The 16,657-nt window shown below is 36.1% G+C and overlaps 1 protein-coding gene across 4 annotated transcripts in view; it reads right to left on the bottom strand.

Moving 5' to 3' along the window:
• CACNA2D3 (calcium voltage-gated channel auxiliary subunit alpha2delta 3) overlaps positions 1 to 16,657 on the bottom strand; it is a 467,160-nt gene that overhangs the window by 372,310 nt on the left and 78,193 nt on the right. The gene's annotated exons all lie outside the window — the stretch shown is intronic.

Genomic DNA, 16,657 nt, shown 5'->3' with positions numbered 1-16,657 from the left:
CTGAATGGAAACTTCATCTTGCAAATGAGAAGCTTATCCACTCCATCCCTTCATAGTTTGCTCTCCAGATCATAAGATGATGCACTAGCATTGCAAACTCAGTTAATCAGTCTTTAGGATGCAAAATTATAGCTGATTTCTCCCTTTGAAGGGCAACAAATCTAACCCTGTAGAAATCTTGAAAATACATCAAAAAGGACTCCCTGCTATACCTTCTTAGGTTCTTACTCATGCTGCCATCCTGTGACAAAAAACAGTAAACGCAAGAAAAAAGTTCCACAGAAAAATCCCAGACCATTATCAAAACACTTCCAAAATTCCTTCCCATTTTTTAAGCTTAGGAGAAAGTCTTGCATTAAACATAAAATTTCAATATACAATGCCTTAAAGGTGTGTGTAATTGCTTTACCATTTCCACAGTGAAGAACTGACACTTCTCTTGATCCCTATTACAGAAATTGTCACAAAAAGGAAGAAAAACTACTAAATAGGTCAAGCTAATAAAATCTTATTATGGATCTCATAAGTCTTTTTTTGTCTGCTATAACAGTGTAACAGGTAACATTTCCTAGAAACACCTTGCCTCATGGCAGTGTCAGGAGATTGAAATGCTTCTCCTGACTTGATGAAATAAAGAACCCATAACACATGAAAGGAGATGGAACCCAAAAATCCCCACATTAGGCTCAGCACTCCTGAAGACAGAGGCATACCAAGAGTCAAAGCTTAACGAAATATCCTCCAGGTGTTTTAAATATTCCTAATGGAAATAAATCCCAGAGAGATAAGAGAGTTTCATGAGATTTGGTTGGTTTTTTCCATGTTGAACAAGTTTATTGTTTAAAACAGGAAAATATGTATTTATAAGAGCATATGTCACAGATACAAAATGTTTAGGCAACTGCAGGAATGCTGAAGGGTTTATTTTTTAAAGTTCAGACAGATCACCTAAAAATTCTGGCTTGCACATGGCACTGGTTAATGAGACCCTTTTGAAGGGTGGAATCATTTGCCTGAAAATTTGCATCCTCTTAGTTGGAGGAGAAGGCCAAATTACCCTCAGCAACTCAAACATACTAATAAAATGGTAGAAAATGAAATATTGATCAGTGTGTACAAAGCAATATTTTGTCTGATTGCAATTATTCTAACTTACCTGTTAATAACTACCTATTGCTTATTATTCCAACCAGATGAGAAAGGCTCAGCAGAGAAACACATAAGAGAGTGGAATCTGAATACAGGAACTTTTCAGACAGCTCACCCACAAAGAAGCGGGGCTGAAGTGGGTGGGGAGGGTTTTGTCGTTAATTTTATTCCAGATTGGAAGGGTTAAACTTAATGAAGTCCAAGTAAGGATCTGCTCATAGACAAAGTGTGGTCTGGACTGAGAGCTGTACCCCAAAGTTCATATTAGCCAATGCAACTAAGATTCCCAGTGTGTGACTGGGATTATTGTAATTAAATCCTGTTCTTAGAGCATCAGACAAGAGACTTGGTACAACGAAAAATGGTATCCAACTTCACCTACTGTCTTCCTCCTTTAATTCAGAATAAACAACTGTTCATACTTATGTAGCACAACAAAGTAAATCTCTGTTCATATCTTCTCCACATTTCAGAAAACCAGAGTAAGGAAGGGTTTTTTCATGCCTGGACAAACACCACCTGCAATACAACATCTTGCTGCAGTGCTTGGGTATTTTTATCTCTGCACAGGTAGAGCAATCCTTGAATGTATAATGAATACATGGCAGGGGGGGAATCTGTAAAGGGTTTTTTTCCTTCTCAGCCTTTTTTTGTTCTCCTGGATAACCATGTTATAAAAAATAAAATAAAAAGTTTATACTGTAAACCTTAGCAAGACTTGGAATCATATCACAATTCTACTATGTGATTTTTAAGGACTATTTAGACAGAGTAAACAAAGAATAGACAACACAGTAGGTAACTCATTAGTTGTAAATTTCACCATCTCAGACAATAAGGTGTATTCAAATAGATCTATATCTTTTTTTACCAAACCGCATAATGCTTCATATAGCTATATAATAGCCAAATGTAATATGAGGTTTTCAGAGATTTTGTGGAGTTTTGGTTTTTAAGGATGGCATGTGGTTATGTGTGTGTGTATATATATATATATAACATATCTTGTAAAATCTATCAACAGCAATGAGAGAAAAGTTAAGACGGAACAGGTAAATAGTCCTAAAATGGAAATTTGAATATGCAGTCAAAAAAGAGGTGTAAAACTACACAAATGTTATTTATTACTCCTTTCTAGCACAGTATTTAGCCTGCAGTTGTAAAATCCTATAAACGGTGACTCTCTCTTTAAATGAAGGTGGTTGCCATTAAGAAACAGCCAAGTAAATCAGTTTCTTTCTGCAACTATAGCAAATCATGACCTTGAGCTGTTTCATGCACAATGAACAAGCAGAGAATAATTCACACTTTCCAGAGGAAATCACATTCCACAACCCAGGAGAAGTTCTAGACCAAATGCAGTCAAAACTGAGGGGCATTGAAGAGGCTGAATGAACTGGTAGAGACAGAGAGGTCCACGTTAACAAGTGATAGGGCCAAAGGAAACAGTCTCAAGTTGCACCAGGGGAGGTTTAGATTGGATATTAGGAAAAAAATTGTCACTAAAAGGGTAGTCAAGCACTGGGACAGGCTGCCCAGGGAAGTGGTGAAGTTACCACCCCCAGAGGGATTTTATGTACATAAGGTTAGCTTTGAGATTTCTTCAGAGATAGGTATTGGGGTATTTCCAAGAGCTGAGAAGGTACAAACAGCTTTACTATATGTGTGTATATATTAAAAAATTTAAGTTGATACACAGGAGTAAATCTGAAGACAGAATTAAATAAATTGTATTATGAAAAAGTGAATTATCAAATAATATCAGAAGTCTGAAACAAGGACAGATGATTATGGAGGGAAGGAAATTAAATGTATTAGAAAGGAGAAGGGAAATAAATGCTTAAGGCAAAAGACATGTTGTATATCAAGCCACTCATTAAAAAGGGAAAAAAGCAATTCTTTATATGTGATACAAGGACAGAGAAGAGTTGGTGTCACAGAAGGATTGCCAGCTCCTGTGGGAAACAATGAACAGAATTAAGAAGTGCATATTTTGAAATCAGTAGGTGAGAGAATCTCATTTTATGGTTCCCCTACAAGAAATGGGATTCTATTCCAGTCACTTTTCCTTTTAGGCAATTAAACAAGGAAACAAAAGCCATCTTTCAATTCTAACCTCCTACCCACCAAGGAGAAAAAGTAGAAATCAGCAAAGTACACACACTTTTGCAGTGAAATAAATTACAGCTCGACTTAATGTGAAGCCATCAAGAAGATTTATAATTACTCTTCATATTTAAACCATAACGTTTCTCTAGCCTGAAGAACGTTTCCTCCTCAAACAGTCTCCCCCTCTTTTCTAAGAGAAGATTGTTTCATTACAGATAACAGTCTCAACATTGTGTATACTATTGTGAATATAAGAGAAAACTACCTGATTGCAGATCCAATCCTTTTACAATTTGTACAAATTCAGCATTCCACGAACTGGTTTAAAGGCTTGCAAGACAGCATACAGTCACAGTAGATGCAGACTTTATCATATATCCTAGATATAGGTGGAATTTTTTTCTGGCTTAACTACCTGCCAGTCAACAGCAATTTTTTCCTTCACTTTTCCTCTTTACATCACTTCTCATCAGCAGTGATGATTTTAGCCCTAGACCCTCAACAGAGGATCTGCTATTCTTTGACAATAATTGAGGTACACAACCCTTCAGGCAAGAACTTTTCATTAAAAGCTACCCAAAAACGACCTCACTTCAGGCACAAGGCTGCTGCAGAGGTGCCACTCACATCCACAAGAGAAGTGACTCCCATCTGCCCTGGCCTCAATCAGCCCTGAACTGTTCTGCCTTCAAATGTTGTGCTAATTAGTTTACTTCCAAATGAGACTGAAATAATAACATTAATCCTACAGACACCTTGTTTTCATTCAAGCCTTTGGAAACACATGCTATAAATGCCATATAGATGGCTCTTCTTTTTTGACAGCATTGTTATAGATGCAAAGTTACAGATAATTGACCTGTTCAGTCAACTACATCTATCATTCATCTATACCTATTTGTGATATTTGACCTAATTTAATTAACAAAACCACCCAACTTACAAAACAAAGAGCACCACACCTATTAAAACATATCCCACAGAAGCTGCCATCCATTTTTTTTTTAACTGTAGACAGAAAGCAGGACTTTTCCCATCCTTATACACATGGAAGAAGACATTTCAGAACTGAATTGCATAAGGTTAATTACCAGGTCAGGGGCAAACTAGACCTGTAGGTTTTTTGAAGGCTTTGAAAGCAGGAATACTATTTAATTCAGCTTAATGGCTGCACTATACAATGAACATATCAACATTTCTGCCAGGATGGGAAAGAATCATCTGTGCCAACCTACAGGTTAAATAGTGCTGAAAAATTTGCTATGAGTAAAGCCCAAGCAATGCAAGCCACAGTGCACTCTGCCTGGATTTCTTGTCCTTTCAACCACATCAAAAAAACCTGGGCTTTTACTGGACTCTGGAGAGGAAGGTACCCAGCAGGCAGAGAGGATTTGTGTGAAGAATGGGAATTCTGCGCTTCTCAAGACATTATTATTTAGGTTGTGCCTTTTACTGGAGATTCTTGAGAAGAGCTGAGTTAGCAGCTGGTTTTGTCTGACAAATTATGTTCAGAATAATTAGAGCTTTCAGTAATTCAAATCCTGTATATTTATAAACCAAGATAAATAAGCAGCATGCAATCAGATAAATATGGTCTAGATGAATAATACTATACACTAACATTTGAATTATTCCAGCACATACGTATAGGTCCCAATCCCTCATGTAATGCTGTGTTCTGCCATCCTTTTTCAGACAAAATTCCCTAGACATCTTGCAATGCTGAGGAAGTTCTACTGAGCAAATATATATCTATATTAATAAGGTGCTTAAGGTGGACTGGACAGGAGCACTGTTAATTTATGAATGTAGCTGAACTATATTCTTATTACACTGGGGTTGTACAGAAAAAAGGACTTCAGCAAAGCAAACTAGAATTTTTTTAAATGTTTAAGCATTCCAATTTTAAGCATCTGAGAAGCAAAATACAAACATCATTATTAAATCCAGTCTAATTTCAGATGCCTTTCCTGAATTGAAATTTACATTTCTTAGCATATAATTTCTTCTTATTTCCAGTTCCTGGCTAAAGTTCTAAATCACGTGGTACTTGTGCACTCAAAAACGCAAGCTTAACCTTCTATGACTTACATAATTTTAATATGTTATTTATTTAATAAATTTGTCAAAAATAATCACCAGAATACAGATATTGCCTGCATTCACACAAATGTATTTATTCTCCAATTGTCTTAAAATACAGAGAAGAAACCAACATTCTTTATTCTGCTTCTTTGCTGCCAATGTGTTCCATTCCCCTTCATGTTGCTACCTTTATGTGTCCCTGTTCTCACCTTTGGCTGGTTATTGAGCCTGTAGAATCTTCCTGATGCTGGCTCCTTTCTGTAAAACTTGCCTCCCCCTCCATGATAGAATTTCCTTTTGGTTTTGGAGGAAATTCTGTCCCTCCCACCTTATTTCCTGCACATGCCATCCAAGGCACAACCACGTGCATTGGCTGTTACTGGAGAAATAACCATCTTCTTTTTCCAATGACATTCACAATGTATAACGTGCACCAATAGATCCTAATCTATTTATTCTTCCTTTTGAGGGTTCATGCATCATAATTTAATGGAAATATTTTAAGAAAAATTGCTTTATTTGCAAAACCTTCCCCCATTCTTAGGTATAAAAGTATTACTGAGCTATTATTCATTTTATTTCTTTATTTTCTCAGGTGACAAGATCCTTACTGCAATATTATGACTATAACCACTAAAGGAACTTTTAGAAAAATCACATTAAGAGCAAAAATTTCCAATGGAAAAAAGCAATGGCTATAAACAAGTGGGAGTAAAGAGAAGGACAGAGTGACAAAGAATGCATGAAAATAAATTTCTGTGGTAATTGAAATATAGACAGAAATAATCAGACACTCATAAAACGATAAATAAAATTACTCAATTCCCAATTGAGTATTTATTCTCCAATTGTCTTAAAATACAGAGAAGAATTACTCAATTCCCAATTTAGCTGCATTAACAATTGTGGATTTGACTCTAATGAGAGTCCTATTGGTTGGATCTTACTTGGAAGAAAACCAGAATAGGTCAGAAAAGGTCTTAAGGATCTAGACAGGAAAAATTAGTGCAGAACTGTAGTTATGTGGAAAATGGGAAATAAGAAATGTCAGCATGGAAAAATTATAAGGGAAAGAAGAAAAGGTTTGCAAATTTGCAAATTACTTTCTGATATCAGCAGAGCATATCAGCTTATATTAAAAGCACAGGAGGAATACATCCTCTGACAAAAAAGGTTCAATCTCACTTGCCAGTGCATTGCCATATGGAGATTTATTGCCAGCTATAGACACCAAATATCAACAGGAAAAAGCGAGTTTTTATCAATTTTGTAGTTATTCAGGACTGCTACAGGAAACCATTTATCTTTTCAGTAGTGCAAGCAGTTATACTTAAATAGTGTGTTAAAATTAATGCCTTGATTGCCTGATCCATTCCATTCCCTCTGTTTCCATATCCATATGCTAAGGGTGTTCTTCACCAGCCAATTCTCTCTAAATGCTAAACTCCATAATGAAGATTTGCCCCTAATTCTAATATCAACATTTAAACTTTGAGGGGGAAAAAGGTATTACTAGGCCCATTTTACACAGAAAATTGGGAAAAGATGCCTCCAGTTGGGAGAGAGGGGAGTTACACTGGCAGTTTTCATTTTCAATTTAAGGCTTCTGGCACTCTTCAGGAAATCATACCACCATTGAATGCACCAGATTTGTCTGTGTGACATTACAGGTTAAATTAGCACTGTGCTTAAGGACTGCACAGTGTTTTTGCCACCAAAATTACAGGACTTAAGTAGACCATCAAGAAATGGTTACAACAGACCCAGGATAAAAGCCAGATATATCTATACATAGAAAATTCGTGTTGACCAACATAAATTCTCCAGTTTTCTTTCATTCACACTCCTCTCGCTCTCAAAGGTTTCATGGGGGATGCTAGAATTTATCCCTAATTTTACTGTAAAGCTGCATTGCAGTTTGTAAGGAGTGCACGCCTGAAATGTGAAGCGAGTACCCAGATTTTTTCTCTTTCATGCCATCTATAATATCTTTCTTGTTGTACTTTGATGAAGAAACGGCAGAAAACATTATAAAAGGCACAATGTGCGTAGGGGGTAATAAATCTGCTGGATGCAGATAGTCAATGGCTGCAAGTCATAATCTAAAGCTTTGCTCTTAGCCTCCTACCAGCTTTCATTATCAGTGAAAATTGCTATTAATGTAATACGATAGCATCATGGCCAAACAGCTCAGTACTCATACATTTCATACAGCTGTCAGAAGATGATAGACATTTAGCTTCAAGGTAAAGCCAAAGTTTGAATGTTCCTGCTTTTTATCTCTAAAGCTTTGTTACTTTAGAAGATAATTATCTAATTTTGTGACCAATGATGTGTTCCCAACACATCAAATTTTAATACCCATAGTATGTAGATGCTTTTTTCATGTTTCTTTTGAAAGTTAGCAATTTTAGATAGCCTGACACAAAATCTTCAAAGTATATTGAATAGCCAAGTATTAAAATGGGACCTGAAGGAACAATAGGATCACTGCATGCTGGGGCCCTGACCAGAGTTTTCATAATGCATTCCAAACAGCATTTCCACTGTGCTCTTACCTAACAGGCTACAGATATTATGACTGCATAATTTTGAATCCCGCTTTTTGAAAACTAGTAAAATCCTTGTTTGTGTATAAAAACACAAAGAAATCCCTTGACAGCTACTGCAGAATAAAGTAAAAATAGACAATAAGACATAAAACCTTCTGCCAGCTGACAGGCTCTTTCTGTACAACACTAAGTTCACTTAAGATACTGTGGGGGATAAAGATAGTAAAAGAAACAGCTAATAAAGCAACTGGGAGCTAAATGGCTTGTCTTAGCCCCAGATTAGAAAATAAATTCCTGTGTTACCAACGACAAATTAAAAAGTCTTCTCCTATTCATGCAATCAGCTAAGTGGAAATTACTCTTGAGACTTCATAATTATGAGAACAGTTACATATTCCTATTGTGAGTGGTAAAAAGCCCACCTGAATATCAAACAGCAGAGAGCTCAGTTTAAGACTTCATAAAGCTACTGAGAACTATTTTAAAATAATAGGTCAGAAAAAGTGTTGAGACCTGATGAAGCAACTAAAGAATTCCACAATGTTGTCTATGACTGGGATCTCAGGGGTGCCTGCCATGACAAAGTGCTGTGCCTTTCCATACTTTGCAGCAGATTATGAAAATGGTGAACCAATAATGTTTAGGGAAGTAGAAGTGACACCCAGGAGCCAAACTGAAATGGGAAGTTCCAGCTCAAGTAACTTCTTGTCCAGACTAGAGACAAGCATTGGAACCAAAGATGTTGTGGTACTGCTGCCCTTGAAGGTTTTGAAGATCAAACTCAAAGGCCCCAGAAATCTGCACTGATTTTAGCTTTGACCCAACTTTGAAGAGGAATCAGAGTTAAAAGACCTTCTAAATCCTGTTCCAGAATTCATTATTCCACATGTTCAGAAATAATGAAAAACAGAGCTCCACAGTGGAAGACAGGAAGACTTTGTATAGAGGGGGTGATGAGTGCTGGTTTCCAGAACCCGTTTTGTGGAGTCATTAGTGTCAAACATAAAAGTCTCAATTCTTAGAATATAACTAGATATTTTTTTTTTTAATCCAGTATCACTATATTCAGAACACTAAGCAAAAGAAATCTACTCAACTTGCACATTGTAGAGGAATGGTATTAACAGGACATACAATCCATCAGCTGCTCAAAATTCAGGGAAGCCACAGTTTGAAAGCACCAAGGAAAAACATCTTATGAGACTACTAGAAGCTCTTACATCCTTTCTTAAAAACTAAGAGGAATGCTTCAAGGAAATTACTGTCAGTGATACATATGAAAAACTTTACTAATCAACAATCCACAGGATCCACGCATATAAGTCCAGATATTCTGAATGAATTACACACACACATTTCTCTTTATATTTCCAATCTTATTATGTAGATTAGGCCACCTTATAATTTGGTTTGTTAATGGACCTGAGACCAATTTTTTCCTTCATCTTTTACTTCCTTAACTTTGGTGCTCTAAGATCTCAATCTAGAAGGATAAATAGAAATAAGTATTTCTAAGTGCCTCCTGTACGATAAAATTATTTATGCAAAACATTTGGTATCAGGCTCAGAAGAAAACATTTCTCTCTAGCAAATATTCCCATTTAAAAACTGAAAGATTAAAATGAAAGATAAATAAGGTGGTTCAGAAAGAGACAGGGAGAGAAACAAAGACAACAAAAAAGCATGTCAAGTTAAGAAAAGGAAAAACAAAACACAAAAGTAGGAGCAGGTACTTTGACAAAGAAAACACCTTCTAAGATTTTATAATTTTTTTTAAATCACCTCAGTGAAATGCACTGGTTTAACTCTTTCCAGTTCTTTCAGGAATCTTGACAGACAAAAAACATGATTAGAAGAAACCACCTGTCAAACTCTTTTGATGAAGAATCACTACAAGAACCTAGATGCTTTGAAGACTCCAACCAACCTACCTACCAGGCTCCACCTAAAGAAGCAAAACTTCAATGCAAGTAATTCTTCAGGAAAATTCTTCTCAAGAATAACAACAGTGAAGAACAAACTTTAACAAGTTATCAATTGTTGATAACAAAGCACTAGAACCTGTGGTAGGTACATAAGGAACCGACCAGGAGTTCACATCTGATCATTTCCTTCTTTCTCACTGGGACATCGCAGAGTTTACAAGCCCCACTGAGGTTCCATTGTGTTCTTCATAGTTACATTTAACACAAGAACACACGGGAACACCTTGAAAAGCTCACCCTGCTGACACCTTACCACGTGGTTGTGAGACCTGAAGCGCAATAAGAGATCATGTGAGCAGTCCACATCTTTTTCTAAAAAGTTTATTCTATTATAGCTGACATATTTATTCCTCTATAGTAAAATGATATTTTAATAAGATCATCTGTTTGTGTGCTTAAAAGGGGAGGGCAAAACCAGCAAGACTTCATCCAGCCTGTCTACCTTGTACAGCACTAACAACTGTGTTTATAACCAGTTTCTGCTCTGAAAAGTGAAGGACACCCCAGCTATGCCTTAAGGAGATAGAGACACAAAGATTAATAGCACATAGATATCAACATCAAAGCAGAAATACAACTACTCTTATTGATGATAGTCCAAAATAAAGGATATAGCTCATCTTCCTAATATCAGGCAGTTCAACAAAGTTCACATAATGGCCAAGAACCTGTTCTGAGCAGCCAACCTGCAAGAGTTCCATCCACACTATTCTAAGGTTTCCTCTCAGGAAAAAAAAAAAAACAAATAAATAAATAGATAGTAGCAAAATATTAATTATTGTGTTTAAAGACTGGGTCTTGTACATCTACCATGGATATGGAGAACAAATTTATATTGCCCTTTTCTGGAAGGCTGGATGCAGAATCTGCACACTCCTATGTGAAGGAATGTCTTGGGCAGTCACAATCCCCTCATGCCTTATATAGGTGTCTCTAAAAGCAGTGTACTGGTTACCATTTATTACCTGGGTAACTTCACCTGGAAGGTCCTGGGAGACCTGAGGGCAGGATATTTCCAGTAATTATGTGTCTCTGGAATTAATCACTTCTGGAAAGACCACCAAGACCCTTTTCAATTTCTTTCCAACTATGATTTTAAAAGTATTTTTGTGAAGACTTCCTTTTTAAATAAAAATCTTGCAAGTGTTTGGTCACACACTCTAAGTACTACAGCTTTACACAGATTAACTTGGCAGATGCTAAACGGGATCATAAAAACGTCCATGTCATTTTGCAAAAACATTATATGGAGAAAAAGCAAAATGGAACTCCACAAGAACTGTAAATTAAACTATTTCATTGCTATCTGTCCATAAAGCTACTACAGAAACTAAAATACCATCTACCTTATCAAAATATAATTTGTGCTGTAAAATGTGTTAAAACTTATTACCAGCACCAAAAAACCTCCCCTACAGAACAGTAATGACATTTGTAAGTGTGGAGTATTGATCAGCAGCTACTTAAGAGTGAATCACCACTACAATACAGCATCTACTCATGCTCTACATACCTTCGCTGTCAAGATAATTTGCATGGAGAGCAGCTCCTTTAACCTTGCAACGTAGGCATTTTCCAATACAGGATGTGAAAACAAACAACCATAAATGCATTAAACAAGGGAATTAGCATTCTCTTCCTTTCAAGATCTGATGTTTTCCAGTTGGATTGTCTGCTCAATAATTTCCATATTAAAAGACATTACTGCAAGTGCAGTGCATGGATCATGAACTTACTGAAGCCATCTCATATTCCTCTTACATACTAAAAATATAACTTTTTTACTCTCAATAATACAAGAACATCACACTCTGCTTGCAAAACCCAGAAAAACACAGAACATACTGCAAAATAGAGGGTGCTGAAGAAAGCAAAACATGAATTCAGCATGGCTTCACTTTTAGACCAAGTGAAATCTAAAACATGTTTGATATTCAAGCTGATGTGACTACATTTTAAAACCATTACCAACACCAAAAAAAATAATTATTCCTGACATAACATACAAACAGGAGAGGAGAGTACAAATCACAGATCATCCAAGGTACAGTTCTAACTTTACAGAAGAAAAAGAAAATTTTCCAATATCTCCAGAAAAGGCAGAACTTTATTACAAAAAAAGGCCAAGGGGGTTTTTGTTATGGAGAAAAAGAAGAAAGTATTCAAATTTGATAAGATTAATCCTTTCCTCTACAGATCAACATACTGCCTGAAAATTTGCATGGAAGCCACCAGGTTTTCCCACCAAATACATTAGTAGCATAACACTGTATTAGATTTTTTTATTCTTGACCAAAGTTAAATAACTATCCAGAAGAATTTACATCTTTATGTCTGCAGATAACATAAAATGCTTCAAAGAACATTGAAATGTTCTGTACGTAGTTTGGTATGGAGAATAATTTCATTGCTCATGTATCCCAAAGATCTTTAGGAATTAAAGGGGATGGAAATTCAAATTCTGCAAGTTCCAAAACATCATTTGCATTAATCCACAGAATTACACTGGTGTAAGATTCTCAGGTGTATATTTCTATTATTTTCCAAGGTTTGATTTTAAGTCAGTACTGAGACACATTTTACATAAACCAGACTTCGGGAGTCCAAATTATAATTAATCAATCCTGAATACAGTTTTTGGTAAGCTCTACACCATTACTTGGCTGGTGGAGTTTTGAATTTGGGCTTTGGGGTAGGTGTCAGGTTTGGCTGGTGGGGAAAAAGGGGTTGTTGCTGTTGGTTTGGTTTTTGGACTTTGGGTGTAATGACATTTCCTTTGATGGGGTTTTTGTATTTTTTGATTCACAGCCATATGTCTACAGATTTTATTGATAATTTTCCCTATTTTTTGATATATTTTTTTCTGTTTTAGAATTGTTCAAGTGGCAAAAGTTTAAACTGATATCCAAAAAGTCAGTCCATGCCTATCCTTTAACCTGAAGGTCTCAGTCCTACTTGACCATTCCTTCCAAGCAGTAGTTGCAGTGTCTCAAGCTACGAAACAGCCTACAAAAACCAAAACCAACATAAGGCTGAATAAAAGAAAGGCAATTAATGTCAAGATGATTGCACTAAACTCGCCTAAGAATTTAAGTTCCTATTATACAATTTAAACTAAAGATAGATGTACTGTATGAATCAGATCCACCAGCTGAATGCTAATTGATCTAAATCACCCCGTTATATTAATTTTGCACTGACATTTCCACAGTTGCAAGAAACTACCAAGATCCAGCACCCCATCCTAGTCAGGGAGATAAAATGCAATGCTGCATCTTTAAAAACAGGAATGCTCTGCTGACTGAAAAACCTGCTCTGAGAAAGCAGTGATTTGAGAGCCCCCAACACAATGAGGGATTTGTTGAAAGGAGCAGGCAGATGCAGACTCCAGCCTGCTTCAGACCAAGGCAGGCAGTGCTTGCATAACACTGAGAGCTCCAGCAGACAACTTACATAAGGAAAGTCTCAGGGAGCCTTAAACAAGCTTCTGGTCAGGAACAAACCCTTGTGGAAGGACTGAGAAATTAAGGGTATTTTCACCGTTCCTACATTTGTAATAAATAATATTGACAACTCAGGAAGAAATGAAGAATTATCAAAGCTCAGAATATTTTTTTTTTAAAGGGAGTCTCATCAAAAGGAACCTGAGAAAGCACAGACCATGCTGCACTTTCACACAAACAAATACTGCACTGATTTAAGAGCTTTACTGTATTACAACAGCATTCCCCAAAGCCTGTTTTCCAACACTCTAATTGCAGCAGCTGAAGTGAATATGTTCCTGGCACCTAAGCCTTGCTTTGCATCCCATATTTGAAGCCTGGCTTTGCCAGTGGGCTACGCTCTCGCATTCAGTATAGGACCCACTGAACACAGAGTGTTTACAAAAGAAAAAAAAAATAAATCAGGATTCAAATAATGCAGATGTCTTTTGACAGTCTAAGTGAAAAAAAAACAACACCTAAGAGAGAATTAAAATTAATTCGCAGGCCCCAGTAGTATTTGCTAAGTAAGTGAAGAGTATGAAATCTCTACAGCATCAAGGAGTCTCTCCAAATCTATATGACAACAGTAAAGCCCCCAGAAACCAGGCAAATTAGGAACAATACAGTCCTGTTTGCTACTGGATGTTTTCTTTTACACTTAATGGTGTTCTATCTCTTTGAAAGCAAGGAGTAGAACATTTTCTAAGTGCTAATTTTGCTTAAAACCTCATAATAGTTTCTGAAATTACTTACTGAGCTATTATTTTCCAAGCAATTTGAAGCACCAGTATTTCATCTAAAGTCAGTTTTGATAAAAGTCATGTATCCCAGATACTTCTAAGAGGCATAAAAAAATACTTGGATAAGATTATCATAATGACATAAAATAATGAAACATTCAATTAAGATATAGGAAGTAGTGAATTTTTAAAAAGTACTTTTAAAAAGCAACCAAAATATTCTTACACATCTTTTACAAACTCAGGAGGACACCAGTGCTGGTCATGTATTTGATGTTCACAGTGCAGCAAGACCTTAAGAATTGCAACAGCTCCATCAACATTCACAACTGTAAACTGGCAAAAAATTTCTTTACTGAGTATCTCACATGAATTAATTTGTTCAATGGAATTTTAGTGTGGGTCAAATGACTCAATGTGCAAAACATTTGGGCAGTAGAGACTGTCAATCACGCCTCGACTGTGAGCGCATCCCTTTGAAAGCAGCACTCACTGTGTGTGCTGACAGAATGAATCAAGTAACCTTTACATTAATTTTTCATTTAGCAAGCCTAAATGGCACTCCAAAGCAGTTGACAGTTGAGGAATCTGTACTGTCCAGATCCATAATCATACACACATTTTATATCTTCCCTTATTTAAGGATGCTTAATTCATAATCAGGAAATGTGGGCTCCTCTGGTAATATCAGAAGTCTCACCGCTTCTAAAAGTGGAATCTTGACTTTAAAATGACATGGATTCTGATCACCCAGAGCTCACAGTAAATACCAAACATATTCTTGATGCCTGGCTAGTGGGGAGGGAGGGGGTGGGATAAAAAGGCAGCTGTACTTAGAGCCCTCCTGTGCTATCACCACCTTAACTGTTGTGACAACCTCTGTCACTGACTTTGCATGTTCAAAATACTTGCAGACCTTGAAGTTGGGATGTTTCTATCCACACAAGCTTATGGAAAAAATATAATTTATAACCATACAAAAAAGTACATGCTAAAGTAATCTGTCATCCAGGCTCATTTGCCACAATCAACACCAGGATACAGCAAGCTTAAATGGACAGAGACATTTTGGAATTCTAAATAAAAGAAAAAACAACAAACATCTTATAAAAGCTACTGTAACCAGAAGGAAGAAAAAAAACTAACAATACAAGTGACAGAGGAATAAAAATGCTCTAAATACCTGCCAAACCTGCGTTTTTTTCTTTTCTTTTTCATTAAATAAGGAAATATAATATAAGCAAGAAAGAAAAACAAAATAGCTTTGAAAGAACACAAACTGTCCACCTTCAAAAACAGGAGCACAGACTGGTTAGTGAAACAGAAAGGATGCTGATGAAAAGGTAAAATGAATAGCTTCCAATTACCTACAATTATAATGACCAATAGGAAGCAATCTTGCTACTTCAGAGGGAAAAAATACATCCCAGGAGGGATGACAGCAGCATGTACTATGAGGAAGAGGAGGAGGATTAAGGATTCCACACTGACTCTTTATGGATTTTAGCATGATTTCCACACACGGTACATTCCACATTCTCCTAGCAAACGTTGGGCTCAGGACTGGGCAGGTTTCATTTCTAAAGCCATTTTTGCGCAGAAATGGCTGCACATGGAAGAGCTCCAAAGTTAAATAAAAATACTTGTTTGTTATGGCTCAATAAAAAAAAATAAAGCTTTTTAATAATACTTGATTACAAACTAATCAAGACTGAAAGCTCCATCTGCTTTATGAATTTAAGGTGTTCATAAAAACAGTAACAATGTAAGACTACATAGACTTTAAAGAATGTGAGCTGGAAGTATAATAAATATTGAGTACCCAGAATTTCATAATAAAATGAAAGTTTGCCCAACATATTGAAGCGAAGCCACCTAAAGGCCTTGAAAGGCAGTAAGAGACCGCAAATATTTTTGTTCCTAATAGCTCAGTATTTTCACTTAGTGAAATTCATGTTTTACAGTCCTGGGTATACAAATCTGAAAAGACAAGATCCTGAAGAACTCATATGTCTTTAGTAATTACTAAAGCCAGTTGCTTTCATTTTAAAGGATAGCACAAGCTTTTTATTTCAGCTGCTGCACGTACTGTTATATAATTTCACACATATATAAGCCTTTCGAAATAAATGCTAAAAGCTCAAGGAATAATTTCCTTCATAATCAGACAAAAAATAAAATTAGTGTTACTCAGAACTAAAAATCACGTCTACAAAAATTCAGCAGAAATTTAATATATGGGTTGAATTAGTGTGTTTGATCAGTGAATGTCTCAATGTTTTTGCATTTACATATTGCATTTTGAGAATCACTTGCGAAAAATGCCCCAAAATAGCAGTCTTAGTCTAACATATTCCTCTTAGTCTCTCATTTTTTTTGCAACTGTTGTAAAAATAAATTGTCCACAATACAGAAGTTTACTATAGGTTGCATATTTAAATTAAACAGAGTCCTTGATATATACCTAATACTCAAATCTGTTTTTTCATTACCCTCTGTCCCAATTATGTAGACTTATACCAATTTCTCAAGTTTTTGCTATACTTCACCAC

The sequence above is a fragment of the Passer montanus genome, unplaced genomic scaffold (genome assembly GCF_014805655.1).
Source record: "Passer montanus isolate IOZ18808 unplaced genomic scaffold, ASM1480565v1 scaffold9, whole genome shotgun sequence".
NCBI classification, from domain to species: Eukaryota; Metazoa; Chordata; class Aves; order Passeriformes; family Passeridae; genus Passer; species Passer montanus.
Note: the sequence above shows the minus strand (reverse complement) of the source record. Positions and strands in the feature narration are given on the sequence as shown.